At 44.0% G+C, this 15,464-nt stretch overlaps 1 protein-coding gene across 1 annotated transcript in view; it reads right to left on the bottom strand.

The window, feature by feature from the left end:
- LOC126416144 (NACHT domain- and WD repeat-containing protein 1) overlaps positions 1-15,464 on the bottom strand; it is a 613,147-nt gene that overhangs the window by 578,538 nt on the left and 19,145 nt on the right. The gene's annotated exons all lie outside the window — the stretch shown is intronic.

The raw sequence follows: 15,464 nt of genomic DNA, 5'->3' as shown, positions 1-15,464 counted from the left end.
GCTGTTCCGTACGCCCAAAGCAGATCAACTTTTATGTCATACACTAAAAATGTTCTCTCCCACTATCAGTTGGGTTCTTTGATGTAGTTCGTCAAACAACTGATTTGATTGTTTCGCTTGATATAGTATGTTAGAGGAGCGTGATATTGTAGCGTGTCTTCTCGAGGAAACCATGTTGCAGTTATCACTTTCACCGTTCTACGCAGAACGCGAAGAACTTGGTACACTACTTTCTATACACTACATTTACCAGCTTTCGAGTGGATACTGAAGAAACGATATCAGTTAATTACGAGGGTCGCTCAATAAAAGATGTCTCAAACTGTTTTCCTACAGCCCTTAATAAACATGAGAAAATCCCCTCAGGTGCTTCAAATCTGATGTTTCTCCTGCACGTCTGCAAAGTTTACAACGATGCCGACAGATGGCAGAGGCGTAGTGAAGCATCAAAATGACGTCTCTGCAACACACTCGCCTTAAACAATGCGCTGTAAAGTTATTTTTGACTGCGTAAAAAGAAACTGTGGTGAACCCATCCATAACTGCTTGTGTGCAGCGTATCTACGCCTGTACTCCACAAACCACCTTACAGTAGGTGGCAGAGGGTACTTCGTGTTCCGCTGTCACTTACCCGTTTTCCTGTTCCACTCGTGAACGGCTCGCGGGAAAACGATTGCAAGTAATCCACTTTGTGCGCTCGAATCTATCTAATATTACCTTAATGGGCTTTTCACGAGACATACGTAGGCAAAAGCAATATACCAGTTGAATCTTCATGGAAAGTACATTCTCGGACACCATCACACCGTGTTGCAGAACGCCTCCCTTGCAGCGTCTGCCACTGCAGCTGTTTCTAAGCATCTCTGTGAGGCTTTCGCACTTACTAAGTGACCCTGTAACGAGACGTGCCGCTCTTCTTTGGATCTTCTCTATCAACCCTATCTCCTGCGGATCCCAGACTGACGTACTATGTTGTACGCTAATAACGCAGTTGATAGGAATACCGCTCGGCGGTTGATAAAGTTAGAGCGCCAGGAAGTGCAGGAGCTGAGCTCCGTTATCGGTCACTTTAGGGACGTCCTGCCACAGCCAAATCTCCCTACAAGACGAATTAAGAGGGTGACAATCATTAGGATCGCATTTTGGCAATCAAGACTCACCAGAGGAAAGTGCCATGTCAGAATAATGTTTGGGACGTCAGGAAAAATTTCACAGCCTAAAGATGCAGTATTTACGGCGCGACAACGCCCCATCTCCGTCTGTACAGGAGAGTCTCTCAGGCACTCAGACATGACAGTCTGCCCTTTGTCAAAGTCACCTATGTTGCAGTCCGTGTCGTCAATGATACCCTCTTCGTCTTTGCTCCGCTTATACAGGAGATTCACCTGCCCCTACCTATAGATTTTATGCAACCCGCAACACCTTCAAATGCCACGAACGAGATTTTCATATTCTCTTCCTCGGTACTCGCAAACTGTTAGTCCTGAAAAAAAATGAACAGGATCTTTCTGTAGGAAATATAATCTAGTTGGATTTCATACCGAGATACGTCTTCGCTAGAGGCCGTAGTTTTCGAATTATTAAAGAAAAACGTACAAAAGTGACCTTGAAACGCGTTTTCCTTGAGTACTCGAAAAACGTGGCCTCCAGCTAGAACGTATACCAGTGAGAAACTTAACTGCATTAAATTTCTTACAAAGACGTTCTGTTCATTTTGCCTGGAGCTGGCGCGTATCTAACGAGAGAATATGGAAAGCTCACATGTGGTTTTTGAAGGCACTGCAGGTTGAATAAAACCCATAGTTTGAGCCAGCTGAATCACCCTGTCTATTTCCATTACCGCGCCACGTGCTCACGTTGGCACCAGGTGGCAATTAATCTAGTGGTTGGCAGCGGTGATAATTTTTTAGCTCGTTAGTACTGAATGCAATTGATCACAACACTTTTTAGACCAATAAAACATGTATATATTACCACTGGCAAAGCACAGTCGAGTACAAACTACCACATGTCAATCCAGTATTGAAGATTGTCCTGCAGGAGGACTGGTCTAGCAGACTTTGATTTACGGTTTGATCCACAATGTATGGCATCTCCGTATTTTTATAAAAAGAAATCATATATCGTAGAGAGTGCCATTCGCCACCAGGAACCTTTTTTACGTCTAAGGTATTTGGACTCACTGTGCAACTATAGTTACTTTCTGTTACATTGCACACCTGTCGCATCTTTCATATCAAATATACACTACGAAAAAAAAAAAAGACTGATGCACCAGGAAGGAATCATCTGAATGGAACGGAAATTAGTAGATGCGATGTACATGTAGAGACACCAAATGTTTATACTTTCAGAAAACTGGATGATTTATTTAAGAGAAAGAGCTTCTCAAATTAAGCAAGTCAATAACGCGTTGTTCCACCTCAGGCCCTTATGCAAGCAGTTATTCGGCTTGGCATTAATTGATATAGTTGTTGTATGTCCTTCTGAGGGATATCGTACAAATCCTATCCAACTGACGTGTTAGATCGGTGCCGGGTTGGTTGTGGAGGGTCCTGTCCATAATACCGCAAGCGTTCTCAACTGGGGAGAGATCCGGCGACTTCCTGGCCAAAGTATGATATAAGCAGTGCGGGATGGCAATATATTGCAGAAATGTAAGTCCGGGAGCCGGCCGGTGTGGCCGAGCGGTTCTAGGCGCTGCAGTCTGGAACCGCGCGACCGCTACGGTCGCAGGTTCGAATCCTGCCTTGGGCATGGATGTGTGTGATGTCCTTAGGTTAGTTAGGTTTAAGTAGTTCTAAGTTTTAGGGGACTGATGACCTCAGATGTTAGTCCCATAGTGCTCAGAGCCATTTGACCCATTTGTAAGCCCAGGATGTCTTGCCATGAAGAGCAACAAAACGGCTCGTAGAATATCGTACTGTAAGGGTGCCTTGGATGACAACCAGTGAGTCCTATGAAAACAAATGGCACCCTAGACCATCACTCCTGGGGGTCGGGCTGTATGACGGGTGAACGGGCTGCTAACCCACCACTGTACAGGGCATCTCCAGACACGTCCTTGCAGATCACTGGGGCTCAGTTTGAAGCGGGACTCATCACTGCAGACAATTCTGCTAGTCAGTGAGAGAGAGGGTATACGACATGGACATAGAGGGAATGAAGGAGAAGATGGACAGACAGGGAAGGAAGAGATGGAGAAGATTAGAAAAAATTCTTACGTAGACAACGCCGGGTACTCAGCTAGTACTAACAATAACTATTACCAGCTTTAACATAGATGCTTTAAGAAATGATCTATTCCATTGCAATAGTGCCGTGAATGGACAAATGGCACCGTTTCGATGAGGAAGCACAGGATTACCATTTACTGATCACAGGAGTGTTGACTGTCGACTTTGCAGGATAGTGGTAGTGATGACTGACCGATCTGCTGCTAGAAGGTAGTGTGTGGTGAGTTATTTAAGGCGCAGTCGTATTCCCTCCTCTCTTTGCTGTTGGTGCTAGCATTGGTGTTGCCTGAAACAGTAAAATAGTTGCTTACAGCCCCCGGCGAGCCGTGTAGCTGCGTGCTGTCGCGGCTAAGAGCAGTCTGATGTACGAGAGTGAATCAGATACATCAAATTGGAGCAACCACTGGGGAACCATGAGCGGCAGCAGCGGGCAGGAACTCAATTGGAACTCTGTGTTATGCTTCTAGGCGCTACAGTCTTGAACTGCGCGACTGCTACGGTCGCAGGTTCGAATCCTGCCTCGGGCATGGATGTGTGTGATGTCCTCAGGTTAGTTAGGTTTAAGTAGTTCTAAGTTCTAGGGGATTGATGACCCCAGATGTTAAGTCCCATAGAGCTCAGAGCCATTTGAATGGTTCAAATGGCTCTGAGCACTGTGGGACTCAACATCTGAGGTCATTAGTCCCCTAGAACTTAGAACTAGTTAAACCTAACTAACCTAAGGACATCACAAACATCCATGCCCGAGGCAGAATTCGAACCTGCGACCGTAGCGGTCTTGCGGTTCCAGACTACAGCGCCTTTAACCGCACGGCCACATCGGTCGGCAGAGCCATTTGAACCATTCGAGCAAGATAGCTATCAGCTTCCAAAGTGAGCAACTGGCTGCACGTGGTGAAGCAGGAAGCTGTAGAGCAAAGCAGTGAAACAGCCTGAAAGATTTGCAGTCTGGGGTCTCAGTGGCTTCCTGTCGACCCATAGGGCATCGTTCCAGTGTGAAACATCAGTCAGGTGTTGGCACGCTGCTCAGCCAGAAGTCTAGTGTTGTTAGATGCGCTATGTTTTCAGCTACAACGGTTTAAGGAAATTGTGCTGATTGGTGCGTGCAATCTTTTAACGATCACATTTTCAGCCTAAAGTAGTAAAGGAGTTTTGCTATTTGGGGAGCAAAATAACTGATGATGGTCGAAGTAAAGAGGATATAAAATGTAGGCTGGCAATGGCAAGGAAAGCGTTTCTGAAGAAGATAAATTTGTTAACATCCAGTATTGATTTAAGTGTCAGGAAGTCATTTCTGAAAGTATTCGTATGGAGTGTAGCCATGTATGGAAGTGAAACATGGGCGATAAATAGTTTGGACAAGAAGAGAATAGAAGCTTTCGAAATGTGGTGCTACAGAAGAATGCTGAAGATTAGATGGGTAGATCACATAACTAATGAGGAAGTATTGAATAGGATTGGGGAGAAGAGAAGTTTGTGGCACAACTTGACCAGAAGAAGGGATCGGTTGGTATGACATGTTCTGAGGCATCAAGGGATCACCAATTTAGTATTGGAGGGCAGCGTGGAGGGTAAAAATCGTAGGGGGAGACCAAGAGATGAATACACTAAGCAGATTCAGAAGGATTTAGGTTGCAGTAGGTACTGGGAGACGAAAAAGCTTGCACAGGATAGAGTAGCATGGAGAGCTGCATCAAACCAGTCTCAGGACTGAAGACCACAACAACAACATTTTCAGCCACAGCGAAGCCACTGTAGGGCCCCGTGAATTAAAGATGGAACATTTTACACTACTGGCCATTAAAATTGCTACACCAAGACGAAATGCAGATGATAAACGGGTATTCATTGGACAAATATATTATACTAGAAATGACATGTGATTACATTTTCACGCAATTTGGGTGCATAGATCCTGAAAAATCAGTACACAGAACAACCACCTCTGGCCGTAATAACGGCTTTGATACGCCTGGGCATTGAGTCAAACAGAGCTTGGATGGCGTGTACAGGTACAGCTGCCCATGCAGCTTCGACACGATACCACAGTTCATTAAGAGTAGTGACTGGCGTATTGTGACCAGTCAGTTGCTCGCCCACCATTGACCAGACGTTTTCAATTGGTGAGAGATCTGGAGAATGTGCTGACCAGGGCAGCAGTCGAACATTTTCTGTATCCAGAAAGGCCCGTAAAGGACCTGCAACATGCGGTCGTGCATTATCCTGTTGAAATGTAGGGTTTCGCATTGATCGAATAAAGGGTAGAGCCACGGGTCGTAGCACATCTGAAATGTAACGTCCACTGTTCAAATTGCCGTCAACAAGAGGTGACCGAGACTTGTAACCAATGGTACCCCATACCATCACGCCGGGTGATACGCGAGTATGGCGATGACGAATTTACGCTTCCAGTATGCGTTCACCGTGATGTCGCCAAACACGGATGCGACCATCATATGCTGTAAACAGAACCTGGACTCATCCGAAAAATGACGTTTTGCCATTCGTGCACCCAGGTTCGTCGTTGAGTACACCATCGCAGGTGTCTGTGACGCAGCGTCAAGGGTAACCGCAGCCATGGTCTCCGAGCTGATAGTCCATGCTGCTGCAAACGTCGTCGAACTGTTCGTGCAGATGGTTGTTGTCTTGCACACGTCCCCATGTGTTGAGTCAAGTATCGAGACATGGCTGCACGATGCGTTACAGCCATGCGGATACGATGCCTGTCATCTCGACTGCTAGTGATACGAGGCCGTTGGGATCCAGCACGGCTTTCCGTATTACCCTCCTGAACCCACCGATTCCATAGTCTGCTAACAGTCATTGGATCTCGACCAACGCGAGCAGCAATGTCGCGATACGATAAACCGCAATCAAAGTCGGAAATGTGATGGTACGCATTTTCCTCCTTACACGAGGCATCACAACAACGTTTCACCAGGCAACGCCGGTCAACTGCTGTTTGTGTAGGAGAAATCGGTTGGAAAATTTCCCCATGTGAGCACTTTGTAGGTGTCGCCACCGGCGCCAACGTTGTGTGAATGCTCTGGAAAGCTAATCATATGCATATCACAGCATCTTCTTTCTGTCTGTTACATTTCGCGTCTGTAGCATATCATCTTCGTGGTGTAGCAATTTTAATGTTCAGTAGTGTATTTTGTTGTTAGTATTCAGCGAAATTTTAATCTCTGCTTGTTGCTCGCATCCACAGTCTTGTCGATGTCACATATTTAACCCATCGCAGGCTAACTTTGGCTGGTACAGTGTACTGTTGGTTTTTGCTCTCTTTTTGATTACTTCTTTAGTGTTGGACAAGGGGTAGGCTTTTCTTTTGCTACATTTTAGGCTTTGGTATTCTGAGCTAAGAATGATTATTTGCGTGTTTTCTTGATCTCCTTTTACTGTTGCTTACAATTTTGGTATAATTTTCCTTGTGTCCTTTGTTGTTATGAAATTCAAAGGAGCTCATTATTTTACCGTGTGTTCCATTCTATTAGATATTAAATCTTCCATTTTGGTAAACTGAGTGCTGAATAGCTTACTTGCATCATCTTGTGTATGCGCTCGGAGTTGTTGGAATTAAGAAATAGATTTAAATACTGTTATAGATTTACTCCCACAAGTGCTCTTTATTTGGGGGAACGCTGGGGTACGTGTGCCCCTAAACTTTTTTGGTCGCCAGGTTACTTAAAAGTTTGACGATGATTTATTTCACGAAACTAAATCGGATTTCTCTCTTTCTCATAGGCAGTCACAAAATGGACTATGTCAGTACAGTCCGTTTCGAATGTTTCGAAGCAGCAGAAACCATTCTCGACAGTTGAATCGCTCGTCGTCAGTGTGGCGGGAAAAGCGATACATTTAGCTGTTTACAACGCTTTGGAGGAGTTAGAAACCATTCTCGGCAACTGAATCACTGGCAACCAGTCAGTGAATCCACTTTCTTGTTTCGTGACTGAGCCGACACGCAGGACACGGCATAGTTGATTATTTACTTACCGCTCCGTTAATTTAAGTTGTCCTGCCTTCCTTTGCGAGTCATCTTAGAGATTAAAGTAAGATGAGTAGCGAAATAACAATCTGTTTTACTTGTTACTTGTAACTAAAAAGCTAAAACCTTTCTTTTTTGTGCGAGTTAAAAGTCAGGAATTTCGACGTTGTCGGTGGAAGAAAATGTACATCTCAACATTTAGAACACGTGCGAAAGTACGTTGAACAAACATGTGTACGATATGAAGTGTGCTAAACAGAGACTTGAATTGTCAGTTGGTGGTGTAAAATAGAGACTTCCCATCACATTAGACAAGCTTTATTCAGGGTACCACCAGCTCGCCGAAGAACTCAATAGAGTTACAGCAGAATACAGAGCTACTTGAAATTGAATATGCAACATCTTGGGCACCAGATAGGTACCATCGATTTCAGAAGTTTCAGAAATGTGGAATAACTGTAAAGGTTTGGTTGCTCACTTCCAACTGCGAAAGGTGATCAAAGCAAGGAATGAACCGGTAGCGGTATGTGCGTAGGTGTATTGAAGTGCGCTGCTAAAGTTGATTTCTTTCTCGACCTAGCTCCAATGTGTGATACCTTTCAAGAATTATTAGAACTAAGCCTTTAACTACAATCACGATACATCTTACTGTATTCCGCCCAACGAAAGATCAGAAATGTGCTGCTGGTGTTCGCAGACAGGAAATTGAACAACGGTCCTCATTACTGTGAAACTCTCAAAACAGTAGAGAGCTGAACTTCAGAGAGTTATACTGGAAAAGAGAACAAATAGCAGACATCTTGAGCCCATCAAATTTTATGAATATCCAGAACAACGGATGGAGAATCGTCTTCTGCACACAGAGGATAATGCTGTCTCTGTATGTGCAGAAGTATTGGACTCATCGACTTTACCTGAAAATCCTGGAATAATATATGGTAAAACAAGTATAAAAACCTCATTTCGTCGTTTTGGTCTTCCTGAGAAAAGGATTGTAACAAGATTTCGGGATTATTTGATGGAGAAAAACATGCCAGCATCCCTCCTTCCTCCTCTCAATGCAGCGAAATGTGTTCCAATGTCTGCTAGTGAATATGAACGTGGGCTGTGGCATATGCATTTCGTTATCACAAGAGCTTCAGTCAAGCTATCTGCCGTCGCCGATCTTATGTTAGTTAAACTGGATGGTCCTCAACCAATTGGTTAGGTAGGCTCATGGTTTACGAAAGACTGACATCCTGCTACTGATACCAAGAGTAAAGAAACGACTAGAGCAGCAAGGAACTGATGTCAAGTTGGAAACTAATATAACGCTAGATAATGTTAATTACAATGTAGTTTTATAGTTAAATAAATTACCATCTACAATGAAAACCAGTAATTGTTGCTGCATTACATCTAGTGTGAGAGTACTAAACTTTTTAAGAAAAAGAGCACTGACGATCACGCAACCCCCAGCCACTTTTCACACCCACCACTTCATGCGCCACAGCTGAAATAGAAAAAAAGAGCAATTATTCGTATGCCTGAAACCGAAGTTCAGCGAACAGACTTCGTGCAACGTTCCGAAGCCACTTGCAGTTATTAAGCGTCTACGGTGAATTTTCATGACAGTGACCTAACTAATGGCACGTTACCTTTTCGTTTGAGCTCGGACTTTCCCCTTATCAGATAAAACATTGATTGTGCCACATGGGACAGACAAGTACGACGCAACTTGAAATTGCTAATGGCCGAATCTTTATGGTGTGCTGCTTTATATGTACCAACCTTTGAGACGGTGTAAAAAAATCGTACTGGACCACTGCAGCTTTTAATACTCCACTGCTCATTATGAATGTGTATGTATAGGCTTAGTGATTTCCTTCTTCGTATCAGTTAGGATGACTGTTGTAGGGCTCTAAATGTTCATCTCTGAAGGCTCGAAGTATTCCAAGACATTCCTCCCAATAACTCCTCCTCCCCTCCTAGATCTATCCGTCAGCCTAGTCGCCCACTATTAAGTTCCTTGTTGAAATATAGCAACCGTCATATGTCCAATGTGGAGCCTCCATCACCAGTGACTGTTGTCAGCATAGCTCCAAATAGCTGTGAAAACCTGCAAATTTCTTTAGGTTCATATCAAACTGTGTGCCTATAGAGTTTCAGATCAGTTGTGCCACTGGATTTGTGATTTCCTGTCAGAAAGATCACAATACGTAGTAACAGATGGTAAATCATGCAGTAAAACAGAAGTGATGCACAGCATATCCCAAGGACGTCTCATAGGCGCTCTGCTGTTCCTAATCTGCATAAACTATTTAGGAGACAGCTTCAGCAGCCTTCTTAGATTGTTTGTAGATGATTCTGTGATTTACCATCTAGTAAAGTATCAGAAGATCAAAACCAATTGCAAAATGACTTAGACTCGAAATTTATATCGTGCGAAACGCGGCAGTTGTCTTCTAGTAAGGAAAAGTGTGAGGTAGTCCACACGAAAAAAAAAAAAAAAAAAAAAAAAAAAAAAAGGCCATTAAATTTCGGTTGCATGACAAATCACACAAATTTTAATGCCGTCAATTCGACATAATTGTAAGGAATAACAATTGCGAACAACTTAACTTGGGACGATCACGTATATATTTTTGTGGGGAAAGCAAACCAAAGATTACATTTTATTGGCAGAGCACTTAGAAAGTGCAAAAGATCTACTAAACAGATTGCCTTACACTATACTTGTTCGTCCTCTGCCAGTATTGCTGCGCTGTGCGGGATCCTTACCAAATAGGATTGACAGATGATATTGAAAAAGTTTAAAGAATGGCAACTCGTTTTGTACTATCGCGAAATAGGGGCGGGAGTGTCACGGATATGATAAGTTAGTTGGGATGGCAATCTTTAAAAGAAGCGCGTTTTTCGTTGGGGCGAGATGTTTTCACGAAATTTCAATCTCCAACTTTATCCTCTGAAAGTGAAAGTACGTTATTGTCGCTAACCTACGTACAGAGAAATGATCATCGCAATAAAATAACATAAATCAGAGTTGTACAGAAAGATTTAAGTGTTCACTTTTCCCACTTGCTGTTAGAGAGTGGAACGGCAGAGCAATAATCTGAAGGTGGTTCGAAGAACCCTCTGCCAGGCACTGAAGTGTGAATTGTAGAGTAGTTATACAGATGTAGATGTAAAATGATACGTGCTCACTCATGCTGCTGACTGTACTCACGTGGTGGTCTGTGATCGCCATAAGAATTAGCAAGTCGTATTCGTTTGTAAAATGGCCTAGATGTAGGAGAAAACTTTAACCGAGGTAGGCTGTTTTCCGTTAACCTCCTTCAGCTGTTTATTCAGCTTCCGTTCAGACGGGGGATTAGTTCCCTTTCTTAACTTGAAAGGTCAAAGGCTATCCGCGCACGATATAGTGGACACTGTTTTGAACGGAGAAGGCTGAGTTCCCTTTTGTTTGGTAATCTGACCCTTCCCACCTGACTTCTGGGTGGGAGTCTGGTGCATCGTGACTGTATTTACTTCTCTGGGAAAGGCAAATCTGTTGTACGGTGCAGAAGAAAATGTGCTGGAAAATTACGCAGACTTTCGAACGTCGTGGAATGCATCAGCAGTACTGGAATCAAAGACAGAGATTTTGTAAGTTAATTCTGTCTTCTTTTCCCTCTGACAGACCGTTACACTAAAACAGAAATATTTGTCTCGCCGAAGGAAACGTGTGAGAGATGTCCGTAGGCGCTACTGAGCTCTGGAAGGGTATTTTCATCTCCCTGGTTGGGGAAGGCGGATCTGATTAGCTTTCCTCGATTTTTTATTACTATTTACTGCGTTAAACTTGTTACAAGTTCTTCTTGCCTGGTAGCCGCTAATTCCAGAGTTACCTGCCCTGGGGGGGGGTTAGTGTATGTACAGGGTGTTTCAAAGATGACCGGTATATTTGAAACTAAACGAGCAGCGATAGAAATACACCGTTTGTTGCAATATGCTTGGGACAACAGTACATTTTCAGGCAGACAAACTTTCGAAATTACAGTAGTTACAATTTTCAACAACAGATGGCGCTGCGGTCTGGGAAACTCTATAGTACGATATTTTCCACATATCCACCATGCGTAGCAATAATATGGCGTAGTCTCTGAATGAAATTACCCGAAACCTTTGACAACGTGTCTGGCGGAATGGCTTCACATGCAGATGAGATGTACTGCATCAGCTGTTCAATTGTTTCTGGATTCTGGCGGTATACCTGGTCTTTCAAGTGTCCCCACAGAAAGAAGTCACAGGGGTTCATGTCTGGCGAATAGGGAGGCCAATCCACGCCGCCTCCTGTATGTTTCGGATAGCTCAAAGCAATCACATGATTATCGAAATATTCATTCAGTAAATTAAAGACGTCGGCCGTGCGATGTGGCCGGGCACCATCTTGCATAAACCACGAGGTGTTCGCAGTGTCGTCTAAGGCGGTTTGTACCGCCACAAATTCACGAAGGATGTCCAGATAGCGTGATGCAGTAATCGTTTCGGATCTGAAAAATGGGCCAATGATTCCTTTGGAAGACATGGCGGCCCAGACCAGTACTTTTTGAGGATGCAGGGACGTTGGGACTGCAACATGGGGCTTTTCGGTTCCCCATATGCGCCAGTTCTGTTTATTGACGAAGCCGTCCAGGTAAAAATAAGCTTCGTCAGTAAACCAAATGCTGCCCACATGCATATCGCCGTCATCAATCCTGTGCACTATATCGTTAGCGAATGTCTCTCGTGCAGCAATGGTAGCGGCGCTGAGGGGTTGCCGCGTTTGAATTTTGTATGGATAGAGGTGTAAACTCTGGCGCATGAGACGATACGTGGACGTTGGCGTCGTTTGGACCGCAGCTGCAACACGGCGAACGGAAACCCGAGGCCACTGTTGGATCACCTGCTGCACTAGCTGCGCGTTGCCCTCTGTGGTTGCCATAGGCGGTCGCCCTACCTTTCCAGCATGTTCATCCGTCACGTTCCCAGTCTGTTGAAATTTTTCAAACAGATCCTTTATTGTATCGCTTTTCGGTCCTTTGGTTACATTAAACCTCCGTTGAAAACTTCGTCTTGTTGCAACAACACTGTGTTCTAGGCGGTGGAATTCCAACACCAGAAAAATCCTCTGTTCTAAGGAATAAACCATGTTGTCTACAGCACACTTGCACGTTGTGAACAGCACACGCTTACAGCAGAAAGGCGACGTACAGAATGGCGCACCCACAGACTGCGTTGTCTTCTATATCTTTCACATCACTTGCAGCGCCATCTGTTGTTGAAAATTGTAACTACTGTAATTTCGAAAGTTTGTCCGCCTGAAAATGTACTGTTGTCCCAAGCATATTGCAACAAACGCTGTATTTCTATCGCTGCTCGTTTAGTTTTTATTGCCGTTTCAAATATACCGGTCATTTTTGGAACACCCTGTAATAGCAGTGTACGTTTCCTCGCCTTGCCGCTGCTGTCCGGTAAGGCGTGTAGTTTTGACAGCTTTCTTGATTGTAGGCTGGTTGGTGACTCTTCTACTCTGGTGGCAGAGATTTCTTTCTTGTTCTGAGCGCTCTAAAGACAGTATTCTGGGGACGTAGTGCAAACCGACGGTTCCGGGTTTGGCGTATTGTTCCATCATTGCATTTGGTTTATAGGACGTAAGGTAGCTTCAGCAAGATAATTATTAGTCATTCGTTAGACTGCCACTAGTCTGAGTTACCATCTTATGAAGTGAATGCAACTCTTGGCTGCCTATCTCATCACTCGCGAAAGTGTTTAATAAAAATAAGTGTGAAATCTTATGGGACTTAACTGCTAAGGTCATCAGTCCGTAAGCTTACACACTACTTAACCTAAATTATCCTAAGGACAAACACACACACCCATGCCCAAGGGAGGACTCGAATCTCCGCCGGAACCAGCCGCACAGTCCATGACTGCAGCGCATGAGACCGCTCGGCTAATCTCGCGCGGCCGCGAAAGTGTCTGTTGCCGGACCTTCTCAGAGGTCGATTCCTGAAGCATCGTCTGTGGTCCCTTGGTTCTTGTAAGACATGTGTGTTCTAAAAGGAGGTCTGATGGCCAGTAGTTGAGTCCACGCCTTCTGCGGGTATAATCTGCCTCAGTACCCTTTAAGGAACTTATGTACAGGTGCGTGTGTTTTATTATTGTATTATTTATTACAGTACCTTGTAATGCCTACATTGAAGGTTATATATGTCTAGTTAATAGTTACGGTCACCTTATGGAATAAATCTAGCAGTGTAGTGTTCAGTGGATGTCGAGGGTTATGTTACAGAGTTTACTATCATCTTATTTCACCCGTTTGATCATCAGTTGCTTCTTTCTTTTTTTAAAATTAACCTTTGCTATGGTATTTGCTGTTTTACAGCAGGTTTCTAATTTTTTTATATTATTGCCGTTCCCCGCGTGTAATGCCTTCAGCCGTGATTGTGGCCATTCGCCTTAAAATTTTAATCTGGTATTTGTATTTTAGCAGTAAGCCTTAAAACCTTATTTACTGTCATTCCTGACATCTGATGCCTTCTACTGTGTTTGTGGCGACTTACCTATAATATTTAAATTCCGATAAGTTGTAAATTGCAGCGAGTTCTTAAACAATTCTTCATTTATTGCCAGTCTTGGCGTGTAAGTGGCTTTCTTTTAAAACATTATCTGCTGCATCTGTATTTAATGGTGATTTGCTTAATTGTAACTCACTGAAAACACTATTATTTACAAAGTTGTTTATTGCTTTATTAATAACGTGTGATATTTTTATTTATTGTTGAGTCTGAAATTACTGGTTTAAAATAAATTGTGTGTAATTGTAAAAGGCAACCAATAGTAAGTGATTACGGCCCTGTCCACTATCGTAACCGAATCCTGCCTTCCCTTAACTACCAGGTTTCAAGCTTCTATCTTCCTTCCTTCGTTTTATGATTTCGAGTGGTAGTCTATTCCTTGCAGGCGCGTTGGACAGTTGGTGTTGATACGCGAACGAATCGCGTAATTCATTCACGCATCACTCGTGGTCACGTTCAACACATCTCCATCTGTAAGGGACGATCAAGAAGCTTACTTCCGGATGACGTTCTGTCCAGAATCTGTATGCCAATCAAGTAAAATGGCCGTGTGTTGCAGCGTGAAGGAGTCCGAAATCGCCCGCTGCACATCACATCCTCGTCCGACAGGAATCATCGACACTTAAACGCCTTTTCTAAGGAATCGAAGGTGCTGCGGTGTCTCCCACTTGGGGTGGCTTAACTTCCCCTTTACGACATCTGCGCTATGGGAATGTGCGTTACCTGAAACAGCAGCACCCATTGGCGCACCTTTCCACGACCGTGGTTTTCATAGACATGATGCCCCATATACGTGCTTGATTCTCCGATGGACCTCTGCCGGTGCTTTCCCTTTGTCAGCCAAGGAAATGGTACCAGCACGCTGGTCCTGTCTGGACGCATTTGGTAACGTCACCATAGTTCACGTTTCCGTATTTACCGCTCACACGTCGGAAAGACACGAAGGCCACACTAATCCCTTACCAAAAAGTCGGTGCTTATACACCCGCATCGAAGACGATGCACATATTTTGCAGCAACGTCCTCAAACTGAAACTTTTTGATCGGCCCTTAGACCAGTCTCCGCATTGTTTAATCATATTCAAAAGTCAGGTGTGTAGGCAATCAGATTATTTTACGTGCGTTTCTGTGAAAGTGAAATGGTTCGGTGTATGAGACCATATAAGGTTATGTGCAATAAACTGATGGCAGCGGCGGAGGGGCAAAGTCGTTAACGCGTCACTTTCGCGCACCGGTTCTAGCCTTGGGATGCGAACTCTGATAATCGAAATCTATGACGCAAGCTGCCGCCCACGCCATGACGCGAAAGGTGACCTGACGGACGTGCGCATTCCACTTCCAAGAAACCACTCGCACGAGATCCAAAAGTGCGAATGAAAATATTAGCAGAAGTCAACGAAGATGCCTTGCTTATATCAATAGAAGTTACAACAAATGTTTCGTGCGTGCAAGTTCGCAATGATGTCCGCTATTACAGGGGACCTACATCATAACGGCGAGGTAAACCATGGGTGTGTAGAGTGGTCAGAAACAGCCTGAAAACGTTGTAAGGTTGTTGCAGGCTACACTATTTTGAGAAGTAGCTGTGACGAAACAAATTCCACACATTGCGTTGTTTGCGAGTTGTTTAGCGCTGAAATTGGCCATTCAGGACGCTGC

The sequence above is a fragment of the Schistocerca serialis genome, chromosome 8 (assembly GCF_023864345.2).
Source record: "Schistocerca serialis cubense isolate TAMUIC-IGC-003099 chromosome 8, iqSchSeri2.2, whole genome shotgun sequence".
Classification (NCBI taxonomy): Eukaryota; Metazoa; Arthropoda; class Insecta; order Orthoptera; family Acrididae; genus Schistocerca; species Schistocerca serialis.
This window is presented reverse-complemented; position numbering and strand designations above follow the sequence as displayed.